General features: G+C 48.3%; 1 protein-coding gene across 1 annotated transcript in view; it reads right to left on the bottom strand.

The window, feature by feature from the left end:
• LIPC (lipase, hepatic) overlaps window positions 1–24,748 on the bottom strand; it is a 132,379-nt gene that overhangs the window by 96,966 nt on the left and 10,665 nt on the right. The gene's annotated exons all lie outside the window — the stretch shown is intronic.

The raw sequence follows: 24,748 nt of genomic DNA on the forward strand, positions 1-24,748 counted from the left end.
AAGGGGAGCAAACATATTAAGAACAGTATGCCATATATGCCAGGTCCCTTGAAACATATGCTGTGCAGGTGTTTCTTCCCTGCAGTGACTGTGTCAAGCAGCAAGGATGGACTGGCTTCTGGCAATTCTAATGTACATCAAGGGGCAAGAACCACTCCACAATTCAATAGTCTCAGTAGGTATTCATCTCAAATCCCAGGTGAGGATAATGTCACAGGGCTGGAAGGGTTAACTTTTATAAAAAAGTTATAAAATGTTTATAAAATGCATTTTTCTATTATTATCCTCAAGTCCCTGGTGAGGATAATGTCACAGGGCTGGGATGTTGGGGCTCACAGCTGGATCTGTGGACTGCCCATCTCAGGAGTGAGATCAAGAGAGAAATAATCACTCCATGGAGCTGTGGTTCTTTTTTTTTTTTTTTTTTAAATATATTTTATTGATTTTTTTACAGAGAAGAAGGGAGAGGGATAGAGAGTTAGAAACATCGATGAGAGAGATTGACCAGCTGCCTCCTGCACGCCCCCCAGTGGGGATGTGCCTGCAACCAAGGTACATGCCCTTGACCGGAATCGAACCCGGGACCCTTGAGTCTGCAGGCCGACGCTCTATCCACTGAGCCAAACCGGTTCGGCGAGCTGTGGTTCTTAAACCGGAGCACAGATCTAAGTACCTGGAGGGTTTGCTAAAACCTAGATTGCTGGGCCCCCTCTTCAGAGGCTCTGATTCATTAGGTCTGGGAGCCCCAAGCTGACATGTCTGACAAAGTCCCAGGTGATGCTAATGTTGTGGGCCCGGGGTGCACACTTGGGAAACCACTGTCATAGGAGACTCAGGTCTTGGCTCTGAGAAGTATTGTTGGAAAAGTGGAAAGAGTGCGAGTCTAGGAGGCAGAGAACCTGGGTTCAGGTCCTGGCTCTGCTGTGGCTCATGCATGTACTGGGTGGCATTGGGTGAGCCATGTGACCTCTCTGAGCCCAGTGTCTTCATCTGTAACCTGAGATAAAATGAGCTGCTCTGTCTATCATTGGATACTTATCCAATATCAAACATTTTTCATGCATTATTTCGGTTAATTTTCTCCACATTCCTATGAAGTAGGCCCTATTATTAGGCCCTATTATTCTTATTTCACAGGCGCAAGGACTGAAGTTCAGGAAGCTTAGAACTTGGTCAAGAGCATTGTGTCAGAGCTGGTTCCGGCTAAACCCAGAGCACAAGATCGCCCCTGCTGAGCTGTCAGCCCCAGCCCTCCAGGGAAACCCTGTGAACGCTGAGACTGGCCCGAACACCCGTCAGCTGTGGTTTTTCTAAGTGGTGAGCAGGGTTTGATGTATCAAATCACTTTACCACCACGAGCAAACCCCAATTAATTCCAGCCTGGGCAGATAGGGAGGGTTCTAAGAGAAAACACAACACAACACATCAATCACTCAGTTACTCTGAGAAAAGGCCACTCTTGATAAGACGGACACATTAATTAGGAGGAAAAAGGAGCAGAGCAAACAGCCAGCAGGAGACCAGAGGGCTCTTTAACAGCCTGAGAAAGCCCAGGAATCTTCCTCCCATAAAGCCTGGCTGCAGATCACAAACGCTGCCGCTGATTCATTAAAGTCAAAGCAGCCATCGTGGGGAAGGGACAGCTTTGAAGCAAGAAAAAAAAGTGCTCACAAGGGGGGGTCAGGAAAAGCTACCAAGTGGGACCCGATATGTGCAAATCAGAAACTGTGAGCTCAGGAGTGACTCGGGGGAGCTCACAGAGATGGGGCCCATGATCAAAGGCTCTGCACCCCAAACCAGGAAGCCCTCAAAAATGAGTACCTTTTGGTCACTGAGAACTAGATCCCCTGTTCAGGTGTGGGTGGGACAGGCGGTCACTGAAGGCCATTTCAGCTCTTACTTCCAATGACCCTCTGTAAGTTGGGCCCTCCTGCTCCCTTGGTCTACCAGATTTCTTTTCCAGGTAAGCAAGCATTTGGGTAGGAATACAATGGATAGTAATAAAAAATGTAACTCTCAGAAAGAATTTGATGAAATTTCATGCCAAAGTTTATCAGGAAGAAAAGTTGTTACAACTATTATATATGGGTAGGAATGTTGTGTAAAATTACTTTATTTAAAAAATGGGATTGTTGTCAGGAGTCAGATAAGGCAATGGATGTCCGAAAAGTGCTTTGAAAACCGGAATTGTTAGTCATTAGAATAAAAGCATGCACAAAAATGGGAAGAATTTTGTAAATGAAGAGATGTGAAAAGTGACTTAGTAATTGCAATAACTATCACATAACAGTTTTGAAAAGAGAAGAAAAAATCCATATGAATTCTAAGATGTAAAATGCTCAGTTGATAGTGATGATGGAAAAGGGCCATGTGAATGGGTAGAAAAATAGAAGATGACCTTCAATGTGGACAAGGTCATGATGTGTTTAGCAGCAAGTAACCCAAATAACACAAAGTGGTTGGCTCTAACCTAATGGGTATAAACCAGAGGGGAAGTTTGGTTTTTGCAGCCCATTTCTCACCTGTGATGCTAGTTTGGTCAAGATAGCTAACAAAGTATTTAAAATTACTCTAGATCCTTAGTATTTAAAGGAACCATGGAGATAATGCAGTCTATTGAGCACTTTAATTTTATAGGAGAGAAAACTAAGGCCCAGAGAGCTAAGAAGCGTGTCCAAGGTCCTATACCTAAGGAGGGAATGCACTGTACACAGGATGGGAGACATTAGTCTACCTTTCATGAAACCAAGGTATCTGATAAAGGCCTCCTTAAAGAGCGTGGGGGAGGATTTCTAGAACCTTTTTAAGCTGACGAGGTGGAAGGTTAACCAAATGCTCCTTCAGAATGACCCATTGCATTGCTGTAAAAGACAAATCATTGAGATGGCTAGATGCCTCATGACTAGTAAGATTTTCCAAATAACCGTTTTCAGGTGATTCCTAATAAATAACACACGCAGAGCTTCACAGTAAAATCACAAGTGAGTTTAGAACAGGCATGATGATGACAGCCCAGTCATCTGTTGGTTTGGGGAGCAAGTCTTCCTATTTAGAACTGGCATTTAATCGTCAGGAGGCGGGCTCAATAGAACGTCAGAAGATGCTTAGACATCCACCAGGAGGTCTAAGTCCTCTGCCCTTGTGTCAATTAGAGGTGACAGACATCGTGGGCTATGATTCTCTCTGGTTTCCTGTGTACCTATACCTAGTGTGACCACACACTGCAGAGAGTAGGGGAGATGATGGGTATATAGAGTGTTGTTGGCGATGACAGCACTCTCTGACCCTAACTTCCGGATTCCTGGACCGCAGGACTTGTCTGAGTCCTCTTGTTTTAGCTGATTTCCTAGGCGCATGGACGCCTGACCCACGCTCTGAGCCCTCTCCCTCCAGCTCGCTGTATCCTCTTTGAACTCCAGCCATTAGGGGTCTGATCTGCGATCCTGCGGTTCTCACACCTCACCTCCACTCTTGGTTGGACACTCGGTCTTGGTCTCTTCTGTCCAGCCCAGCTCTGCATGTCAGTAATATCATATAATCTTTACTTAATTGATCACTTTAATCCCCCAGTTAAAACCTTTCCCCTTGTTCATGTGGAATTTCATGTTTTGTTTTTCTAAGTCTTAGTCTTCATTATGGAAGAGCACAGTCTGTGTCAGAAGCCAGGGGTAAAAACTGTAAATAAATAGAATCAATCAACAAACACATCCTGCTCCAAAGGACAAAGGGCTGAGGTTAGGGAGGCAGTAGAGTGGGGAAAACGACCTCTTCTGATTGGAAGGTTGGGAGTGACACGGGCAAATGTAATAGGGGACAGTCCTCTTCCTCCTTTGGTCCCGGTGGGATAAGATATAGACACTCCAAATGCCCAGAGAAGGGATAGGCCTGTGGTAATAGCACGTTTCTTTGCTCTGGTGGAAACCAATAATAGTAATATTCTTTTATTTGGACTTTAAAGGTAAAGTAGAAGAAGGACCTCACCTGTTTTGATGTCTGGTAAAGTCACTGAAAATTCTAGAAAAACAAGAAGCCCGGAGGGACTGACCCCAAAATGGTTAAAGGTGAGTTAGAGAAATTGCATTCTACTATAATTTGAGAGGACTCAAGGACCGGCCCGGTGAATAGCAATAAAGAACAGTGTTTTGGATGCTTAACGTTCATTTTTTTTTTTGTTTTGTTTGTTTTTAAATATATTTTATTGATTTTTTACAGAGAGGAAGGGAGAGAGATAGAGAGTTAGAAACATCGATCAGCTGCCTCCTGCACATCTCCTACTGGGGATGTGCCCACAACCCAGGTACATGCCCTTGGCCGGAATCGAACCTGGGACCTTTCAGTCCGCAGGCCGACGCTCTATCCACTGAGCCAAACCGGCTTCGGCTGTTCATTTGTTTTTAAACCTTGCTCTAAACAAGATGCTTGATCTGTTCTAGTCAAGTGTTTGCCACTGTGTGCTCTTGTAGTGGAGCCCCGTGGAGCTCTGGTTGGGTGGGAAGCAGGCTGGTGTTTGACTTGGCTCACCCTGTGGATGGAGGTCATTCAGTCCCTCAGGTGGCACCACCCACACACAGAACTTACATTACCGGCATGACCAGCCTAGGAAACCTGTGTCACAGCCGAGGCCCACGCATGGAAAGACAGAAAGGGACATGTATGTGGGGGATGAAAACTCAAGTAGGCCTGGCTGGTGTGGCTCATAAAGGACAAAGGGCTGAGGTTACGGAAGTTTTAACGGGAGGATGTTGAATGTTGACCTATGGACCAGGAGGTCAGGGTTCGATTCTGGTCAGGGACATGCAGGAGGCAGTTGATCAAAGATTCCCTCTCATCGTTGATGTTTCTATCCCTCTCTCCTTCTCCCGTCCTCTCTGAAATCAATAAAAAATATGTTTAAAAAAGAGAACCCAAGTAGGTGGCAAGTGATTGTTCCTTTCATCATGATCTATTTTAGTGCTGTTGGCAATTCTTTCCCCCAAAATGAAAGCTTCGGATTTCAAATGGGGTTATACGCCTTTCATCTGTGTTTTCTCTCCTGCCTTATTTTCTAATCCATTACTTGCATCTTTGAAACTTGTCATTGTGACTCTGGTATCAATGTAACTATCACTCAAAAAGCTTTCTACTCTTTGGGTCAGAAGTGTTTACTATCAGGCAATTTAAATGATTTTATTTGTATTGACTTCATATTTGAGAGTCATGCAAGATGTACTGTGAAATCAAATGTTCAGAGACAATCAGTACCTTTATTTGATTTCCCCCGCTCCCCAGGTGAGCACAGCACTGAGGGTTCCCAGGGGAGTGATGGGAAACTGGAAAAGCTGGTAAGAACCCAGAGCTGGGTTCCCGAGGGAGAGGAGGAGAAGGGCTGGAGAGAGGGGGTGGGGACAACATGAGCACAGGCCCAATCTCAAGGGAGAGCAGAGACCTGATGGGTTTTTCTCTCATTTTCCTGGTGAGAGGAGGTCAGTGACTGATCCAGGGAGAAAAGGTAAAGGACTTTGGGATGGAGGACAGTCCCTGGGACAGTGTGTGTGTGTGTGTGTGTGTGTGTGTAATTGTAATAAGCAAAGAAGTAAGGCATGTTGGATGGGGGAGGGGGTTGTGTTTCTGGGCCAGCCCACATGCTTTCACTGAGTTAGTATCTATCAGCTTTCCATACTTTTCTGTCCCCTCTCTCACACCCAGCACAGACTGGCACTGGGCCTCACTAGACATATTACAAAATTAGATCGTTGCTACAGCCCCCCACCTAACACCCAGACTTGTTTGTTTTGGTTGTGAGAGGTGCCAGCCCCAGGCACTTGGCACTTCCATTCTCTCCTTCCCTTGGTCTCCCATCCCTTGTCTAAGATGACCCAGCAGGGCACCTAATGGGCCCAGGAAGAGCCACTGCCCGGGAGTCTTTCCTCTGCTCTTTGTCTCCGTGGTTAAAGCGGGCAGCGGGGGGACCAGTGCTTCGGCGCTGTCCTGACAGTCTGCCGTGGGGTGAGGATCTGGCTTATCTCCCTCGCTCCAAACCGTCTGCTCCAGTGCCGTGAGAGCACAGAGCTTTCTGTGACCCCCAAGTCCATCGACATCCTTTTTTGTACTTTAGGGCCCACTCCACCCGGGATCACAGCGCTCTCCACCAAGGAGGCAGGGCAGGTACTAGAGTGTTCAGAGGGGCTGAGCCCCTTCCCGAGTTCCCAGAACCCACGGAAACTGGGACCCAGACTGCAGGCCCCGCCAGCACTCTTCACTCTGAGTGAGTGGCTGTTGGGCCCCTGGAGTAAATGACACATGATTCCCTCCCACCCCTGTCCACAGAAGACAAGGACAAAGCGGCCAGGGAGGGAGGCCCTTTGCCAGTGTGTTCGTCTATCCCTGGTAACTGGCCCCGGCTTTCACTCTGTATAACAGCTGGAGGTCCCCCTTTGCTGTTCTAGCAGGGTCCCTACTGGGAGGAAGAGTTAGAATCAACTTCTTGGATTCTCCTACCAGGACTTTGAAAGTAAGTATGAGGCTGCAGCATTCCGGGGTCCACCTAGGAATATAGGAATGATTCGATCATTTGCGTAAATGCTAAGTACCAAGAATAACCCCGCTACCTGTCTCAGCAGGCAGGGCCCCGCGGAGGAGCAGAGCTGGGCTGGGCCTCAGAGGGTTCCCCAGGCCTGCTCCCTCTGTCCCGGCCTGCAGAGGCCCGCCTGGGAGGGAGGATGCTCCTGAGCAGCCTCTGAGCCAGGGCTGGGCCCCTCCCACAGGAGGAGGAGGCCAGGAGCTGCCATGTAGGTGAGAAAACCAAATTGGCAATTACGCTGCTCCACGGAGCCGCACTTCTAAGGTGCTGCCTTCTGCGCAGCTAGCCTGTTCCTGCCTGGCCCGAGTTCACTCCTCTCGTGCTTAGAATTAATTTGTCTTAGTGGGAACAGAGTGGGAGAGGGACAGTTCTTTCTTTGGCTTTGATCTGGGGGTCCAGTCAGGGAAGAAGTGTGTGCACGTGTGTATGAGTGTGTGTGTGTGTGCGTGTGTGTGAGTGTGTTTATGAGTGTGTGTGTGTATGAGTGTGTGTGTGTGTGTGTGTGTGTGTGTGTGTGAGTGTCTAAGCCAATGGGATGGATTACAGACAGGGCAGAAAGTGGAACACTGGTACCAGCTATTAAAGGACACAGAAAGCCTGTATGATAAGCACTACACATGATCCTGTTTAGTGGGATGGGGTTGGAGCCAGAAGGACTCTTCTAGCCTGGTCCCAGATTCATTCATCCATCCAATCCATCAATCATACAGCACCCACTATATGCCAGGCACTGTGCCTTCGTCCAGCCTCTTTTTGCCTTCAAAGGTAGAAATATGAAAAACAGACAAAAATATATCATACATACAGTGTGATACATCCAAGAAACTGGTAAAGAGATGATAGGAGCAAAGAGAAGGGTGGGCCTAAGTCTGGGGGCAGAGGGATGACATTTGGCTGCGGCTTGGATGAGGTGAGGACACCAGGAAAGTGGGAGAGGGGACAGGTGAGCATGACACATTCCAGGACTCCCAGGAGCAGGTGGGAAACAGTGGCAGGTAGGTGCGGAGGGGTGGACAGAGAGGGCATGACAGTTTGAAGGAGGAGCTGGAATCTGGAGTTGGAGGGGACTTTGGACCAGGGAGAGGTGGAGGCACCCTAAGAAGGTCAGTGTGAATGGAAGGCGCTGAGACTGCCTGAGTTCAAATCCCGACTCCGCCACCTCCCAGCTCTGAGCAGGCGCAAGTTTCTTTGCTTCTCTAAGCTCCAGTCTCCTCCCCATTGGGATTGCTGACTGTTCAGCAGCGGCCGTAATGCCGACTGGTCGCTGAGCCCTTGGCAGGGTAACTGGCAGAGCCCTCAGTAAGTGTTCGCTTTCATTGCTGTTATTATTCCAGTCCTGCTCCGAATGCTTTGAGTTTCCACTTTGAAGGGTTCCTTGTATCTTGCTTTGACCTCTCCGTGGCCACAGAGACCACCTCATCCTCTGCACCTGAGCTCTACCCTCTCCACCTCACATCTGGAGTTCTGCACATCTGGGAAGCTGGCCTTGCTGGCTGGCTTTCTTCCCTGCAACCCATCTGTGGACGGGCCCCAAACAGAGCCCCCTTAGCATCACGTTCCAGTTATGTCTTTGCTCAAAAGCCTGGACGCTTCCTGTTTCTGAGAAGCACCAATCTGGCCTATTGTCCGGTTACAGAAGAGGAAAGTGAGGGCCAAAGAGGCAAACCAGCCAGGCCACACTCTGAGGCCATGTGGCACAGGGTCTCGGGTCTCCTGGCTCCTGCTGCTGACCCCTCCCCTCCCGCAGGCTGCCCTGTTTCCCCAGCTCCCCGTTCTGGTGCCCTGTTATTTCCTGGCTCCAAGCTTCTCCAAACGCTCCCTGGGTGACGGTGGCAGGGTGGAAGTGGACCTGCAGGGCTGCGCAGCCAGCCGCTTGGTGTCTTCCCCCCAGCACTGCCCCCTTACTGGCTGAGTGACCTTGAACAAGAAAAGTAAGTGTCCTGAGCTTCCCAGTCGCTGAGATGCTGTAAGAGCTCCTGCAGGGTGGCAGTGAGGGTGGCACATGGGACCGTAACCTAAGTGGAGGGTGTGGTAGGGCGTCTGGCGCCCGGGACAGGGCTCAGGAATGTTGACGCCTCTCCTCTCTGGTCAGGTGGTCCCAAGAGCCCACCATGACTGTTTGCCACGCTGCCTCTCATTTGGCCCTTCCCTTTTCCATTTTCTCCCCCAACCCAGGCACACTGACAGCTCAGCATCCTCCTTCCCCACGAGCTGTTCTCTCCCTCCCATGTTCCCCAAAGCCCCTAGCTCACTGCCTCACATAGAGTTAGAACTCCAGGGAAGGGCCAAAAGCTTATATCAGAACTATGTCTTGAACGTCCTTAAGGACAGAAGCAGCCAGACTGTTCGTGGGCCAAGGCTCCAGGAGCTGGGGGTTTGGGGAATTTTGGAGGAGGCTTGAGTGGTGCTCATTAGGAGCGTCAAGGACTTCCAGAGCGGATCCCATGGTGCCGTCCTGACATCCACCATCGGGCTTGGAAGCAGAGAGGCCAGAAACGCCTCACAGGAGAGCCCTCAGCATGAACCCCAAGGGTGATTCTCCCTTCTTAGGGAAAGGAGAGTCTGTTCTTGTTGGGTGTGAGCCAGCTGCACCCACATCTGGCTACTGTTCTGATTTCAGAGGAACCGGGGCCACCCGGGGCCCTCAGGCCAAGGAGGAAGCCATGCAAGCGCCCAGGCCTGTGAGGCTGTAAGTTAACTCTGTCCCTCCCCAAAGGGTAAATGGAGCCGGAAACTGTTCCCGTTCAGCGTCCTGGGAAGGGGGTGTGGGTTCTCCGGTTCCTTCCTGTGACAGCTGCAGGCGGTGCACGGAGCCCAGGCTGGCTTTCTGCCTTACTGCCGGCCAAGCCCAATGCGGGAAAAGTTTGTTTTCTCATAAACGTAAAAATCTACTTTTGTGGTTCAAGGGAATACGAAACACCTGTTTGCTGGTGGGCTCCCATCTTGCATATTTTTTCCGTTTTTAGGCGTGCGTAGGGCTTCCTCCAGAAACTGCTGCTTTCCTGAAAACCCGGGCCAAGCCGGGACTTACTTCGTCGTTTAGATCAGATCTAATTTGTGTATGCACGAGTGTATTGTTACCTCTCTAAAAGGGGCCTCCAAATGGGAAAACAAACAAACAAGGAAGTCGTTCTCCCAAAGCTTTGAAAAGACGGTTTCACTCAAATTTAGCAAACGACCGAAATACAACCTCACCCACAAATATTTGCCCTTCAGGGAGCACTACCCAAAGCAGGGTCTCCAAGGGACGCTTTCTGTGTCACTGCCTACTCCCTGGGAAAGGTCGAAGGTGGGGCACTGGATTTTGACCAGACTTCCCAGGGGTCTTCCCGTGCCGAGAGAGGCCAGCCCCACCTCACACCCACCAGGCCATTGGCTTTCAATGACTAACAGCTGTTTTTGTCCCAGCAGAACTAGAAAACACATATCTCACCTAGAAAATATGAAGCAAGTCGCCCAGGTCTCCCCACTATTGCTTCTATAGCCAAAGGGAGATTGATAGCTTTCTTTACATTCTATGACCTTTTCCTTTATTTTTTTTTAAACACTCATTAGAAGAACGATAAAGCCATGGGTGGAGGACCTCGGTATATTACTGATGGCAGGCGTTGCGGTTGACCTGGTGCACAATTACACCACCTCCTAAGACCAGAGACATGCTGGGCCAGGTCTTTTCAGAAGATGCTGTAACTCCCTTTATCCCATTCTGTTGGGACACTGGGGTCAAGGACAAGAGATGGGGGTGGTTCTGAGACAGAAACCGGTGGTACTTGGTAAACATTCCTGGGGCGTAAGGATGACCCAGATTCTATTGGGAAGAGCTTGGACACCGGGAATTGTCTGGTTTCTGAGCTTCTCTCCTGCGGAAAGGAACCACAGAGTGGTTTTGTTTTTGTTTTTTGTTTGTTTGTTTGTGGCTCTGAAGGCGCCCAAGGCAGAGAATTTAGAGGCGAGAAAGCTCAAAACAGACTTATTCTTTGGAAGGTCTAGATTGACTCATCCTAGAGGTTTTGTCTTGGAGGAAAGAGCCAGGGATGAGGACAATCTCTTGTTTGTTTGCTTGTGGCTCTGAAGGCGTCCAAGGCAGAGAATTTAGAGGTGAGAAAGCTCAAAAGAGACTTATTCTTTGGAAGGTCTAGATTGAATCATCCTAGAGGTTTTGTCTTGGAGGAAAGAGCCAGGGATGAGGACAATCTCTCTGCTCTAAACGATAAAACAACATGTACACCTACGTTGCTGTTTGTGTCACCTGCCTGGGTGATGCGACAAGAGATGGGGGTGGTTCTGAGACAGAAACCGGTGGTACTTGGTAAACATTCCTGGGGCGTAAGGATGACCCAGATTCTATTGGGAAGAGCTTGGACACCGGGAATTGTCTGGTTTCTGAGCTTCTCTCCTGCGGAAAGGAACCACAGAGTGGTTTTGTTTTTGTTTTTTTGTTTGTTTGCTTGTGGCTCTGAAGGCGTCCAAGGCAGAGAATTTAGAGGTGAGAAAGCTCAAAAGAGACTTATTCTTTGGAAGGTCTAGATTGAATCATCCTAGAGGTTTTGTCTTGGAGGAAAGAGCCAGGGATGAGGACAATCTCTCTGCTCTAAACGATAAAACAACATGTACACCTACGTTGCTGTTTGTGTCACCTGCCTGGGTGATGCTATAATGGCAGGAGGTGGAGGTACATGGCAGGGGAGGCTCAGCTGTTGGTGTAACCGTAGCACATGCCGGCCCTGCTCGTGGCTGTCCCTTCCTAGACTTCAGAGGCTAGTCTGTGAGCATCACGTTTAGTAAGCTCTCCTAGTGACCCCATGTACATTTTTGTTTTATTTTTTGAAGATATATGGGCACACATTTTTCTGCAGAATGTCCCATCTCTGTAGGAGTAAAAAACGGAAATAGATGCTTATTTAGTTTTTTAAAGCTCTCCAGCTCCTGGGAGACTTTTGCCATTTAATTTTTATTATTATCCAGATCATGAAAATGTATTTCCTAATCCTGTAGCCACAGATGCTCCTGATCAGAAAAGGCTTAAACTGATATGTTCCCTGTACGCCAGGAGCATGCCATTTAAGACTAGCGACACGGCATATACACAGAGAGCTGTGCAGAGAATGCCCAAAGAGCCAGCCGTTGTGGCAGGATGAAGACATGGGCTTTGGCCCTGAGGGAGAGGAAAGGAATCGTGCGGCTCACGGAGGCTGCTAGCTATTTAGGTGCAAGATAAAAACCCTCACCTGATATATAGTTTGGTCAAATTTACACAGAGAAAATGACCAAGCTAATGTTTTTAGCCTTTTGATGACCACATGGGATTACCTGGCTGGTTGGGCAACTAAAGATAATAACAAGGTGACTGATCACAAGAAGGCATGGTCTTCGTTGTACAAAGACTTGAAGGAGGAGCCAGCTTTGCAAGGCTCATGCTACATGGCGGGGGGAAGCAGCCCGATGCCCAAGGACGGCCTTCCAGGTGTGTGGTGTGGAGGAAGAAAGCACCACTCCTGCGGCTCTGCCCGGGAGAAGCGAGGGCCAGAGAGTGAGCTGGGTGACTGGGAGGCACGTCTAAGCACGTCCATGGGGAAGTGCGAGGAAAGATTCCAGTCTTCCATGCTCCCATGCCCTGGGGTTGCTCAGCCTACAGCATCGGCAATGCACCCTTGGCTCCTTTCACAGGACTGGGGTGCTGATAACGGAGGTGCCAGGCCCTGGGTATCAGCTCTGCTGGAGACCAGTGTCCACTTTGCTCTGTGCCCTTGGGTATGTCACTTGACCTCCTTAGTGTCTATTTCCTTATCAGTAAAAGAAATGAGTTGGACTAGATGTTCTGTAGTCCCACTCTATGTATCAGACGCACTTTTAAACAAGTTTACTTCTGCTCTGGCCGGGTGGCTCAGTGGGTGAGAGCACCGTTCCGAAACGCCAAGGTTTCAGGTTTGATCTTCCATCAGGGCACGTACAAGAAGCAACCATAAGTGAGACAACAAATCTCTCTCTCTCTCTCTCTCTCTCTCTCTCTTTCTCTCCTTTCTCTGTCTCTCTAAAAATCAATTTAAAAAGTATGCTCTTCAGTTGGGAAAATAGCAATGGTGAAACCCTGAAAAGACAGAGGATCTCTTGTTTATCTCAATTTGTTCTGCATTTGTGAGTGGTGTGGAGGGACCTTTGTGAACTAGTACATAGGGGAGAAAGAGAGAGAAGACATCTGCCTGAGACGAAGGGTGGGGCAGATCTCCTGTGTGGACAGGGCTCCTTGAGGCCCACGGGACTGGCAGGGGGCGGGGGCCATTAGCGGTGGTTACCCATGTACTCCTGCAATCCTCCCAGGACAGGGGATCACCCTAGTCCAGTGGTTCTCAACCTTCTGGCCCTTTAGTTACCCATGTGCTCCTGCAATCCTCGAGGACAGGGGATCACCCTAGAGCAGTGGTTCTCAACCTTCTGGCCCTTTAAATACAGTTCCTCATGTTGTGACCCAACCATAAAATTATTTTCGTTGCTACTTCATAACTGTAATGTTGCTACGGTTATGAATCGTAATGTAAATATCTGATATGCAGGATGGTCTTAGGCGACCCCTGTGAAAGGGTCGTTCGACCGCCAAAGGTGTCGCGACCCACAGGTTGAGAACCGCTGCCCTAGTCCCTACTACACCCCTCCTCAGTACCTCACTCCAGGGCCTCTGAGCTGCATCTGGCTGGATGTGCCCTGTCCTGCTCCAGGGCTGCCTGCTTGATGCCCTTCAGATGAGAAAATCTTATTGTTTTCATGATTATCAGAGTAATATACAACACTTCAGAAAAATAGGAAGGTACCGAAAAGTATTAAGGAGCATGAGAATAAAATCAGCTATAATCCTATCGCCCAGAGCTATTTACATTTAAGTGCATTTTCTTCTAATCTATTTCTTTTATCCTTAACATGAATGCATACATTTTGTAACCTGCTTTTTCTTTTGCTCAACCTCATGGCATGTTTCCATGGCATTAAATGTGTCTGGCCCCACTTCATCTCCCACTACTTTCACGGCTGACCCTCTTCTCTTGGTAGACCTGACCAAGTCAGGACATTCTAACCTCCACTCGTTTGCCCACACTATTTACCTGCCTGAAGCGCAGCCACTCTCCATTCATTTTTAGTCGCCAACTGGTGGTCTGCGGACCACTGGTGGCCCATGAGGTCCGAAAGGTTGGCGATTGCTGCCTTAGGGCCCTAGGTCGTCCTCCATGAAGCCTTCCAGGACACCTCAAAGGGCTCTCCTGATTGTCCCTCCATCCCCGACACTGTGCTGTGGACCATGCCTCTGGTCCGTAGCGTGTGGTGGTCTGTACACTTAGGTCTCTCTTTATGTAGTTGCCTCTCAGGCAGTGGTGTGATGGGAAATATTTAACAACTAGCTCCCTGGGAAAAAATGTATGCATATATGTTATCTATTTTATTAATATAAAATGTATTTTACAATAATAATAAAATATCTAATATTCTTTATTGTAAACACTATATAGCCAATAGATCCTTGCAGAATGATGTCAGCAATTTTTGCTGAAGTTTTGTATTGTTAGCCAACCCCTGGTCTCAAATGACAAACATATAATTCTGACATGAATGTTGGTTGATATTTTCATTTACATTAAAAAGTAAGACAAATATGACAATGGAGCTGTGTATCAGAACTTCAATCATTTAACGATAGCATGAGTTAATTCTTTGCTGTATCAGATAACAGTTTTTGAATCCTAGAAGAATAAGCCCTCAATTTTTTTTGTGCTATTTACAACTGGAACAATTCCAGATGCAATAGTTTTGAGTGTAATCTTTATTATTAACATGGCTTTAAGTCTCGACCAAGGCCCAGCAATTTATGGCTTGCCAAATTTGGCCCACCACCTGTTTTCAGAAATAAAGTTTTATTGAAACACGGCTGTGTCCATTTGCTTATTGTCATGGTCTGTAGCTGCTTTTGTGCTGCAGTGGCAGACATGAGTAATTGCAACAGAGACTGCATGACCTACAAAGGGGAAATACTTACTCTCTGGCTCTTTATAAAGAAGTTTTGCTGATCTTTTCTCTACACAGTCAACAAAACAATATATCAACTCCTGATTAATTTTATTTATTCATCTATTTATTTACCATGTGAAATAAATTTCCACATGTGAATACAATCATCATGGCTGCTATTACGCTACCGGAGTGATGTTACTAATGGGAGTTGGGAAGACATGCACTTTAGTTCATCATTAGATAGTATTTCCACCATAAGTGACAATAATCTTAAAAATAGATATAACCGTAAAATGTAGTAAAATAATTAGGAGCATAGGAGTTTTGAATGTTTACTACTGTGTTTTTAACATAATTTATTTTAATTGTAAGGTTTTATCATTTAATTTTTAAATAACGGCTGTACTTAACAATCGGCTTGCAAAATCCTTGAAAATTTAACAATGGCTCTGTCAAGGGTGAGGGCTTTGATCTCTGCTGGGGAAATGTGATCCCCAGGCCTGGGGGAAATTCTGCCCAGGACGCGGGCATGTGAGCATCTCATGCTGGTCATAAGCCTTTACTTAAAGAAAGAAGCCTCTTGTGTATGGCGGGGGTGCCAACCTCATCTGCTGATTAGAAAATTGCCATGCACTCTGGCCACTATCGAAAGCACAACCACGAGCCTCCACCCACCATGCGAGGAAATGAGTCATTCTGGGCAGAGCCATCTAGATGGCCCAGATGGTGCCCTGACCTCGTCTGACCTGGGCTGGGTGTTCTATGGGGCTGGAGCACAGGGTCTGTCAGCCAGCCAGTCCTGGAGCTCGGGCCCAGCTTCCTGCTCTGAAAGTACTAACTTTTATATCCCCCGAAGGGGCTAGCTGACTGAAGCCAACTCAAGGTTCTCTGGGGTCAGGTGGCTTTGGCCTGGGAAGACAAGGGGCAGGACCCATGATCTGAACCAGTTGGTGTTTTCTCTAAGGAAATCCCATGCCCTACCCTCCACGTCACCTGCTCGGTAGCCTTGGATACAAGGTGTTTTCCTGGCTAGTTGCTATGTTTGCCCAGAGCTGCTGTAAGACAAGTGTTGCTGAGGCCTCTGCATGAAACAGCAGAGAGAGAACAGGTGTCCAGGAGCTGCAGGTTCCTTTGCCACCATTACCACTAGGCTGTGTGACCTTGAGCTTGTGACTTAACCCCTCTGAGCCTATTTCCTTGCAGGTTAAACGCCTCCCAGGATCATTGTGCGGTCAACTGAGATAATCTATATAAACACATGTTGCAAAAAGAGGACAAGTGAGCAGGACTGGCACTAGACCCTGTGCTGGAAACAGCAGGTGCGAAGTAGCCCATGTTCTCTAATGAGAGCTGTCAGCACACGGGGCCAGATGCCTCCAACTCCAGGGCTCGCAAGGAAGTGGGCCCAGTTACCACCACACCCTCCCCTGCGCCATGCAGGAAGCAAGTGGGAGAAGGGAGGTGGAGTGAGTGGGCAAAGAATTTACTCAGCCCTTCCCATGTGACTCTCGTCTGGAGGTCACGTTGGGGGCATCTATCAGAATCACTGCGGAGACGCAGGGTGAGGGTGCCTGCAGGAGGCAGCAATTGTCTTGTTCTAGGCGGATGCTGGCTGAGATGTTGAGATCCCATCCTCTGGGACATTGTCATCTATTTAGGGGCCAGCACCTGGCCAAGCAGAGTCCTTTCCCGAGTGTGTGCCAGAGGTATGTGATAAGGTATCATAGTCTCTCTGGAATCTTGAGCTCTAAGGTCCAAGAACATCTGGGACTCCCAAGTGCCGTCATGAAGGGAGGGCAAGAGAGGAAGAGAAAGAGAGAAGGGCGGGTGAAAAGGGAGGGAGGAGAGAGAATTGAGAGATGGTGACTATTAGAGGCACAGATCCAGCGGTGCCTGAAGCCTGTATTTTGACATCCCTGTTATGTGAGAAGTAAATTCCCCTTTTGGTTTCAGTTCGTTAGAGTTGGATTTCTGCCCTTGAGACGGAAAGCCTCAGCTAATACCATCAATGGGTAGTCTCCCTGACCTTTTCTCCAGTTCTAATGTGTTGATTTGCCTCTATCCCCTCTGTGCTCCAACGTGTGAGAATCAGGGCCTTTGCTCTGGGGAGGCCCACCTCCAGGTAGTGCGTCTGGAGTGACTTGCCGAGCCCACAGGACTTTGATGGGGAGGCTCGGGCAGTCCAGCTTCAGAAGACAATGACTCTTTTCAGCACATTTCCTGGGGCAACTGCAGCCTTATGACTTATAATGGGAGGTCCCTGACCCAAAGAAAAAGCTATCATCTGCCTCCAATGACCTCCTGGTGTTCACATGGACTGTGCCCCTTCCTTGGCCTGGGCCCGGTTTCACTGCAAATCCTGACTACCACAGGGGACATCTCTTGGCAACCATTGTGTGGGAGCCAGCACCACGACGCTGTTATAAACACTGGAGTCTCCTTACAACTGTCACCCAGTAAAGTTATCAAAACGTCTCAGCATCCAGACTGTGACCTTGGTAATCTAGGTGGCCCAGGCCCATTAGCACTTCAGGCATTTCCAAAATTATCAAAACGTCTCAGCAGCCAGACCATGATCTGAGGACCATGACGCTCTTATAAACACTGGAGTCTCCTTACAACTGTCACCCAGTAAAGTTATCAAAACGTCTCAGCAGCCAGACCGTGACCTTGGTAATCTAGGTATCACAGGCCCCTTATGGATGGGCTGGGTGGCCCAGGCCCATTAGCACTTCAGGCATTTCCAAAATAGAGCCAACTTTACAGCTTATTAATGGAAACTGACCTCTAACTAAACATTTTATTTAAAAAGACTGCAATCATACATCGCCCAGCAAAAGATAAATAAAAGTCCCCCTTTAGATGGTGCCCGCCATTGCCAGCAGCCGCACCTCTCCCTCCCGTGGCCTCCCACACTTCCCACTCATTGCCTGCGTCTCTCGTAAGACTTCCCACTCTCGTTCTAAGGCGGTCCTTCAGGTGGGCCCAGAACCAGCATCAGTGTTAGCATCACCTGGGACTGCGTTAGAAATGCAAATTCCTGGGCTCTAGAGTCAAGAAGTCTGGAGTGTGACCCGGAAATCTGTGTTTTATCAAATCCTCCTGGTGATTCTGATGCAGGCTCAGGTCTGAGAACCACTGTCAGGACCACTGACCTAAGTGATTCAGCTCCCGCCAGCAACACAAGGGCCAGAAGTGTTCAAGGGGAGCCCACCTGTAGCTCCGCAAGCCAGCGCCTTAGTGGTCTCCACTCTGGCCCCAGATTGTGTATTAGCGGCTTCAGCCCACAGAACTGGGCAATTTGCTGCTAAGTCTCTCGGTCTTGTCACCCTGGGCACCTGGACTGAGGACAGACTGGCTCCTCTCGTCCCAGAGTCTCAAAGACCCCAGAGTATCTGAGGTGGGGCGGGGGGGGGGGGGGGCGGGGCACTGGGTAAGGCTGACAGCATCAGACAACACGAAATAAAGTGGAATAAGAAGTCTCTAAGGGAAGAAACAAATGCACTTAAAAGCCCATTCCTCCTAGTCACCAACATAGATTATGAAGCCACATTTATCTTTCAAAGTAAATAGCAATCAGTCCTGACAAGCCAGGAGACTTTCAAATAATGGCCAACATGTGCTTATATCGACAGTGACCCATAAATCTTAATTTCTTTGGGAGAAAGGGTTGGTCGGCATTTTCATTCCAAACCCTCGAATGAGAAGGAGTGAGTCTGACCTCTGCTGTGGGTCGGAGTGGAGCATCCTTGGAAACGCAACCCAGTGAACACGGAGTTAAGCACTAATGGATGGCCTCCAACACGCTTCACAGCATTCCATTACCCAGCGGGGGGCACGGCGGCTGAGGCACACGCAGCTGAGCCCGCGGGGAGCAGCCGTCTAGGACGGACAACAGACCCTGGTTACTGCTCCCTCCCCGGCCTGACTACCTGCTTCCACCTACACCACGCACTGCCCCTCCCGTGGGCTCTGAGCCTGCCACGCCCTTTCCCGAGGGTCCTTTTGCTTCTCTCCTCAGCAGTTTTCTCATCATATGAGCGTGGCCAGGCCTGAGCCTGGTCTTTGTCCTCCCGGGGAGTCAAGGAGCCTTTCTCCGACTTGTCAGTTTGTTGTGTCTGCGAGTGAGACTAACTGGCTCCTCCTCCCCATTCTGACATTTAAAAAGGCATTTTAGTTACCATTTATTTATTACTTGCTGGACATTGCTAAGTGTTTTTACATACATTATTTCATTTACTCCTTACTAACTGTGTGGCTTTGGGCTTGTCACTTGACCTCTGTAAGCCTCAGTTTCCTCATCTATAAAATGGGCTCACTCATAGCACTCACCTCCTGGGTTGCTGGGGGTTGAAGTGAAATATTCCCGGGGAGCCCTGGCACTTGGGGAAGCTGCCCTGTAGCCCCCCCCCCTCCATGCTTAGTGAGGTGCTCACCACCGTGTTCCTGGGCCATTCTGCTCAGCACCTTCCGTCTCCTTTGGGTCTCCTCCCTGGGGGTGGGGGAGGGCACTCCTATTGCCTTTGCAGCCCCAGCCCTGAGCACCCCCAGCCTGGGGCAGATATGTGTCCTGTAAACATGTGTGAAGTAGGAACGGAAATGAGGCAGACTACTTATGGTCCTGAGCTAAGAATCTGGGGCGGCAGGACCCCAGTGGTAATGTAACCACGAGGCTTTCACCTGGCTTGAGCAGAAACTAAGAGAGGGCTTAGAAACCTTTGGTCCAGAGGGAAGGACTTAAAGAGCTCCCCATTCTGAGTCCAGGTGAGGGTGTGACTTACTCCAAGTCACAGTCATTTGGTGACAAAGTTCACGCCGTAATTCATGGCTACGGTTTGCTAGTGTGGTCAGTGTTTGAGCCACCACCTTAGAAAATATATTACCCGAGCCTTGGCTGGTTTGGCTCAGTGGATAGAGCATCGGCCTGAGGACGGAAGGGTCCTGGGTTAGATTCCAGGCAAGGGCACATGCTCGGGGTTGCAGGCTCAATCTCCAGTTGGGGGCGTGCAGGAGGCAGCAATCAATGATTCTCTCTCATCATTGATGTTTCTATCTCTCTTTCCCTCACTCTTCCTCTCAAGAATCAATAAAAATATATTTAAAAGAAAGAAGAAAGAAAAGATATTACCTGAAACAGGCAGAAGACCTAGGGAAGGCAGCCTTGTGCAGCCTGCTGGGTCGTAATTCCTCTCTCTGAGATTATTTGAACCGCCCGTCTGGTACCACTCTACCACCTTCCCCCCTCCTCCCCTGACTGTCCCGTCCAGGCCTCTCCCTGCTCTTCCGCCATCAAGTCCAAGGGCCTGATGAAGAATGCATCCAGACCAGGTGTTAGAAAGGTGTGTGGGGGCAAATACAGGCCTTGGAGTCAAATAGCCCTCAATTCAGAACTCACTGCAACCAGTTTAGATAGATAATTAGGTGTGCATGCCCCAGTTTCCTTATGGTAAAATGAGATGAACAGCATACACTTTATAGGTCATAGGTTGTTGTAAGAATTAAGCAGACTTAAGCAAAATGCTAGACACAGCAATTAGGCATATCAAACTGGATTTGGGGCAAAGGGCTGTGTCTCATTTGCCTGCATATTTATTATTATTATTTTTTAATTGATGATTTATCGGTTTCAGAGAGGAAGGGAGAGGGAGATAGAAACATCAATGATGAGAGAGAATCATTGTTTGGCTGCCTCCTGTATGCCCCACACTGGGGATGGAGCCCACAACCTGGGCATGTGCCCTGACCAGGAATCGAATCGTGACCTCTGGGTTCCTAGGCTGACACTCAACCACTGAGCCACACCAGCCGGGCCTGCCTGCATATTTCTTCCCATTTTCCTGTCCCTGCAGTGCTAGCACGCTGCCTTATGCGCAGTAGTAGGTACTCATTACTAGTTCACTGCATAAGAGAGGAGTGATTTTGGGTTCTTTAGAACTTTGCTTCTCAAAGTGAGGTTTGGGGACCAGCTGCACTGGCCTGGCCTGGACGCTTGTTAGAAATGCAAGATCTCGGCTCCTGTCCCGGATGAACTGAAACAGCACACTTCTTTGCTGAGCTCCCCAGGTGATGTGCATGCACATTAACGTCTGAGAAGCTCTGCTTTAGGGAGCCTCGGAGCTGGGGAGGCTTAAAACTCCTATTAAGGCAGTGAGCATTGTGGGGGATTTATAGGCAAGAAAACAACACGAGCATGCTATACATCTCCTCTTCCCACTCATGCTGGTCTGGAAGTAGTTTCCTGGTTCCATGGAAACCCAAAGGACTCAGAATCACTTCTGCAAGATCCATAAAGGGAATTGAGCCAGCTTCGATGCGTGGCGGTGTGTGTGTGTTTTCCAGAGCAGACTGGTGTGGAGAGCATTTCTCCCTGGCAAATCGCAGATGTCAAGAGCAGCCTTTACTGGGGAGCCCCAGGTGACCTCAGTGTCCTGTGGTTTTAGATGGGGAAGTTGGGCAGGACCTGAGCAGGTTCTCTCGTACCTCTGGGATGTTTAATATGGTCTCCAGCAGAGGTGTGGAATTCGCCAGATGAAATGACTTAGAACTCATCGACTTAAAAAAAAAAAGTGCATGTCACTTAGCCTTTTGGTGAAGAGGCAGATATTCAATGGTAATTTGCCACCTGCCTACTCCATGCCAGGCCTGTGTGCGTCCTGGGGACACAGATAAGACTCACCCTGCCCTTGAAGTCCTCATGGTCTCATGGGGAGAGAGTGTGCTGGCAGATAATTAAAGAGCAATGAGCCAAGAGGTATGGACAAGTGGTCCCCAAGGGGACCTGGGATCGTGGGCTCATATATATGAGAGAAAGACAGGAGTGAGGTGCATGCACAGTCAGGTGTCATATATCAACCTTTTGGTCAATGACAGGCCGCATATATGATACTGGTCCCATAGGATTGTAATGGAGCTGAAAAATTCCTATTGCCTAGTGACACTGTAACTGTCATAGGGTTGTAGCATACTACTCATATTACAACACAACTCATTGTGTTGATGCTGATGTAAATAAACCTACCATGCTAGCAGTTGTATAAAAGTACAGCTCATACAGTTATGAACAGTTAATAATACTTAATAATGATAACAAATGACAATGTTACCAGTTCATGTATTTACTATACTCTTTTCGTTATTTTATTTATTTTTGTTTTAAATATATTTTATTGATTTTTTTACAGAAAGGAAGGGAGAGGGACAGAGAATCAGAAACATCAATTAGAGAGAAACATTGATCAGCTGCCTGTTGATGCTGATGTAAACAAACCTACCATGCTAGCAGTCGTATAAAAGTACAGCTCATACAGTTATGTACAGTTAATAATAATTAATAATGATAACAAATGACAATGTTACCAGTTCATGTATTTACCATACTCTTTTCATTATTTTAGAGTGTACTCTTTCTACTTATAAAAAAGTGTTTGCTGTAAAACAGTATGCCATGCTACACTAGCAGCAGCCTCATATATCTCCTGTTTACTATGCCTCTCGATTGCATCATTTTCTCTTGTGCTTGATCTACTCTCCTACTGTTTTTCTATGTAAGTGGTAGCCTAGGAGCAATAGGCTACACCATATAGCATTATTTTAGAGTGTACTCTTCCAACTTATAAAAAAGTGTTTGCTGTAAAACAGTATGCCATGCTACACTAGCAGCAGCCTCATATATCTCCTGTTTACTATGCCTCTCGATTGCATCATTTTCTCTTGTGCTTGATCTACTCTCCTACTGTTTTTCTATGTAAGTGGTAGCCTAGGAGCAATAGGCTACACCATATAGCCCAGGTGTGCAGTAGGCTGTACCATCCAGGTTTGTGTAAGTGCACTCTCTGATGATCCCACAATGACAAAATCGCCTAATGACACATTTCTCAGAACTTAGACTCATTGTCATCAAGCAGTGCATGATTGTATTCATATATTCATACATAATAGAGACAGAGAGAGACAGAAGTCAAATGGTTCTGCAACACACATGCATACAGACATGCATATACTAATATAGAGATAAAGCAAATATAATAACATATTAACAATTATTGAATCTATCTGGAGGGAATATGATAATGCATTGTACCATCCTTTCAACTTTTTCTGTACTTGGACACTTTTGTAATAAAAAGTGGGGAAAACATCGGGAGTACTACATGAACCAGGTGAGCGTTACAACGGTAGGATGATTTGGTAAATAGTAAATGCTTACAAATGTTTGTTTCATGGCCAGCAATGCCCAGTTGCAAAGTGCTTCCACATATATGAGCCCCATTCACCCTCAGAACAACCCTGTGGGGGTCTCTGGTAGTCACCCCATTCACTAGTGGAGGCTTGGAGACCTCGGTGGTTTGCCAAAGGCCACCCGCTGGTAAGTGGTACAGCCGGGACTGAGACCCAAGTTTTTAGACTCCAAACCCAGTTTTCTTTTGTCACCCAGAGCCTCTCTCAGGAGTCGTGGTGTAACCCCTGCCTGTGCCAGGAACCGAGAGCCCAGATGTGCAAAGGAGCACTGGTGTTTCTCCACCCACTCATGCTCATCATTGGGCACCAGCCATCATCGCCTCCTCCTTTTGGGCTCTGCTAGGGGTGAAGGAAAAGACGGCAGCTACCGAGGGTACTTTCTCAGGGGCTGAAGTTAGGGCGAGCCTAGGCAATGGCCTTGTTAAAGACAGCTTGTGTGGGAAGATTGCCTCTCAAGGCCAGAGAGAACTCTGTGTGGCTCACCCGGAGCAACTGGCGCCCAGCCAGAGGGCGTTTTATCACTTACCCACAACATGAGCCAGATAAATGGCTCCTTCTTGGTCTCCTGCCCGTCATTGCTTGCACTGCCAGAAAGTCTTAATCTTGCTGTTGCAAGGGGCTGAGTCCCTCCACCACCAGTTGCCAGCAGGCTCCTGCACCCCCACAGCAAAGGCCCCTGTTTGGACTGGTTCAGAGCGTGTAGACTTACTACTCACTTTCCAATCTCATGTATATTTATAAGCCTCTTTTTCTAATTCTGAAGCCCCTGAGGAGTTGCTGAAGCTCAAAGAGAACAAAAATATATCTGTGGTGTCCCCAGGCCTGGCCTAGTAACCGGGTCAGAACAGGGCCTTCAAAGTCTTTGCTGGAAGTTATGGGCAAAATTTGTCTCCCACCCATTCCCGTGTCGAAGTCTTAACCCTCAGTATGTCAGAATGTGGCTGTCATTGGATAGGCTCTTGAAAGAGGTAATTATGGTTAAATGAGGTCATTGAGGTGGGCCCTAGTCCCATATGACTGGTGTCCTTATAAAAGGAGATTAGGTACTATCCTATCTAATAAAGAGGGAATATGCTAATTGACCCCCACGCCATCACAAAGATGACAGCACCCACAGCCAATAAGGAGAGAATATGCTAATTGACTGCCACACCCTCAAAGATGGCTGCACCCACAGCCACAAGATGGTGGTGCCCTGTCCCCTTAGCCCCGCTGGGGTGGCAGGCCTTGCCGTGTACCTGCCTCTGGAGTCCCCCAGTCCCCTCAGCCCCCCGGCCACCCAGGGCTGGCCCGAGGCACAGGCAAGCCCTGGATGGTGGTTGCCCAAATGCCCAGGGCTGCCTGAGGCTCAGGTAACCAGGACCCACGGAGGCTTGCACTGCCGGCAGTGGCAGCAGCAGAGGTGTGATGGGGGCATCACCTTCCCCTGATCACTGGGTCGCCTCCCATCCCTGAGGGCTCTCAGACTGTGAGAGGGGGCAGGCCGGGCTGAGGGAGCTAATGCAGCTATCAAAAAGAGGGATCTCTTACCCTTTGGGACAGCATGGATGGACCTGGAGACTATTATGCTAAGTGAAATAAGCCAGTCAAAGAAAGACAAATATCACATGATCTCACTTATTTGTGGAATCTAATGAACAAAATGAATTGACCAACAAAGTTAGACCTGAAGCAGGGAGGCATGCAACAGAATGATGTACCTTGATGTGGGGGTGGAGGGACTAGAAGAGATAAAATCAAAGAACTTATATGCTTATATGCATAGCCCAGGGACATGGGAAATAGTGTGGTAAAGACCTGGAGGGTGGGGGTTGGGTATGGGCTGGAAGGAGGGGGATAATACTATCAACAATATAAAAACACAACAACAACAAAACCCAGTGCTGCTGGCAGTCGGACCATGATGTCCCCAAGGGAACATAGACAATGCCCACAGCGTACAAACAACAGGCCACA

Source organism: Myotis brandtii, unplaced genomic scaffold (assembly GCF_000412655.1).
Source record: "Myotis brandtii unplaced genomic scaffold, ASM41265v1 scaffold781, whole genome shotgun sequence".
NCBI classification, from domain to species: domain Eukaryota; kingdom Metazoa; phylum Chordata; class Mammalia; order Chiroptera; family Vespertilionidae; genus Myotis; species Myotis brandtii.